The sequence below is a fragment of the Eucyclogobius newberryi genome, unplaced genomic scaffold (genome assembly GCF_026437365.1).
Source record: "Eucyclogobius newberryi isolate DKJ021-1_F unplaced genomic scaffold, fEucNew1.0.hap1 SCAF_519, whole genome shotgun sequence".
Classification (NCBI taxonomy): domain Eukaryota; kingdom Metazoa; phylum Chordata; class Actinopteri; order Gobiiformes; family Gobiidae; genus Eucyclogobius; species Eucyclogobius newberryi.
Genome location: NW_027316189.1, coordinates 27,501 through 30,000, shown reverse-complemented (window position 1 = coordinate 30,000; position 2,500 = coordinate 27,501).

Here is a 2,500-nt window from a genome sequence, read left to right as displayed (position 1 = left end):
AAAAACCGCCCTCCCCTCCCTTGCAGCGTTACCGTTTTGCACTTTCCGCCTGAGAGCAGCGTCAAAAAGTTCGCCTGAGCAGCGTGATTTAGCCCGGGACTCCCGGGCTGAACGCTTATTTCCGTCGGCCGAAAAACGACTAAGTATTTTCGGGTATAGTGTACTATTGCCGAAAAACGACAGAGTCTTTTCGGGTATAGTGTACTATTTCGGTTTTTGCACTAAGTCCCTCAGGGGTATAGTGTACTATACTATGATGGTCAGATCACCTCCAGGCCCCAGGGGAGTGCTTTTCTGGGGTCAAACAGTGCACTGATGATGGGGGATTATTTCATTTTGCTCATTTTGGTGTTTTTTCACATTTTAACCCATTTTCACCCCTTTTGCTCACAACTTCGTACTACGGCCCGGAAAAACGACAGAGTCGATGGGTATAGTGTACTATTGCCGAAAAACGACAGAGTCTTTTCGGGTATAGTGTACTATTTCGGTTTTTGCACTAAGTCCCTCAGGGGTATAGTGTACTATACTATGATGGTCAGATCACCTCCAGGCCCCAGGGGAGTGCTTTTCTGGGGTCAAACAGTGCACTGATGATGGGGGATTATTTCATTTTGCTCATTTTGGTGTTTTTTCACATTTTAACCCATTTTCACCCCTTTTGCTCACAACTTCGTACTACGGCCCGGAAAAACGACAGAGTCGATGGGTATAGTGTACTATTGCCGAAAAACGACAGAGTCTTTTCGGGAATAGTGTACTATTTCGGTTTTTACTCTAAGTCCCTCAGGGGCATGGGGTGCTATACTATGATGGTCAGATCACCTCCAGGCCCCAGGGGAGTGCTTTTCTGGGGTCAAACAGTGCACTGATGATGGGGGATTATTTCATTTTGCTCATTTTGGTGTTTTTTCACATTTTAACCCATTTTCACCCCTTTTGCTCACAACTTCGTACTACGGCCCGGAAAAACGACAGAGTCGATGGGTATAGTGTACTATTGCCGAAAAACGACAGAGTCTTTTCGGGAATAGTGTACTATTTCGGTTTTTACTCTAAGTCCCTCAGGGGCATAGGGTGCTATACTCTGATGGTCAGATCACCTCCAGGCCCCAGGGGAGTGCTTTTCAGGGGTCAAACAGTGCACTGATGATAGGGGATTATTTCATTTTGCTCATTTTGGTGTTTTTTTTTTTTTTTTTTTTTTTTTTTTCACATTTTAACCCATTTTAACCCATTTTGCTCACCCCGCACTCTGCCGCATATGAGGCCGGGGAAGGGCCACTCTGGCTGGGCATGGCCTCCGCTGAGCACCCCCTGGAGCCACTGGAGCCCCCGGAGGCCCTCCAGAGCCACCCCCCACTGTCCCCAGACTCACCCGGGGGAAGGGCCACTCTGGCTGGGCATGGTCTCCACCAAGCAGCCCCTGGAGCCCCCGGAGCACCTCCAGAGCCACCCCCCACTCTCCCCAGACTCTGCCCGGGGAAGGGCCACTCTGGCTGGGCATGGCCTCCACCGAGCACCCCCTGGAACCCCTGGAACCCCCGGAGGCCCTCCAGAGCCACCCCCCACTCTCCCCAGACTCACCCCGGGGAAGGGCCACTCTGGCTGGGCATGGTCTCCACCAAGCACCCCCTGGAGCCCCCGGAGCACCCCCAGAGCCACCCCCCACTCTCCCCAGACTCACCCCGGGGAAGGGACACTCTGGCTGGGCATGGTCTCCACCAAGCACCCCCTGGAGCCCCCGGAGCACCTCCAGAGCCACCCCCCACTCCTCCAGACTCACCCCGGGGAAGGGACACTCTGCCTGGGCATGGCCCCCACTGAGCACCCCCTGGAACCCCTGGAGCCCCCGGAGCACCTCCAGAGCCACCCCCCACTCTCCCCAGACTCTGCCCGGGGAAGGGCCACTCTGGCTGGGCATGGTCTCCACCAAGCACCCCCTGGAGCCCCCGGAGCACCCCCAGAGCCACCCCCCACTCTCCCCAGACTCACCCCGGGGAAGGGCCACTCTGGCTGGGCATGGCCTCCGCCGAGCACCCCCTGGAGCCCCCGGAGCACCCCCAGAGCCACCCCCCACTCACCCCAGACTCACCCCGGGGAAGGGACACTCTGGCTGGGCATGGCCTCCACCAAGCACCCCCTGGAGCCCCTGGAACCCCCGGAGGCCCTCCAGAGCCACCCCCCACTCTCCCCAGACTCACCCCGGGGGAGGGCCACTCTGGCTGGGCATGGTCTCCACCAAGCACCCCCTGGAGCCCCCGGAGCACCTCCAGAGCCACCCCCCACTCCTCCAGACTCACCCCGGGGAAGGGACACTCTGGCTGGGCATGGCCCCCACCGAGCACCCCCTGGAGCCCCTGGAGCCCCCGGAGCACCCCCAGAGCCACCCCCCACTCTCCCCAGACTCACCCCGGGGAAGGGCCACTCTGGCTGGGCATGGCCTCCGCCGAGCACCCCCTGGAGCCCCCGGAGCACCCCCAGAGCCACCCCCCACTCA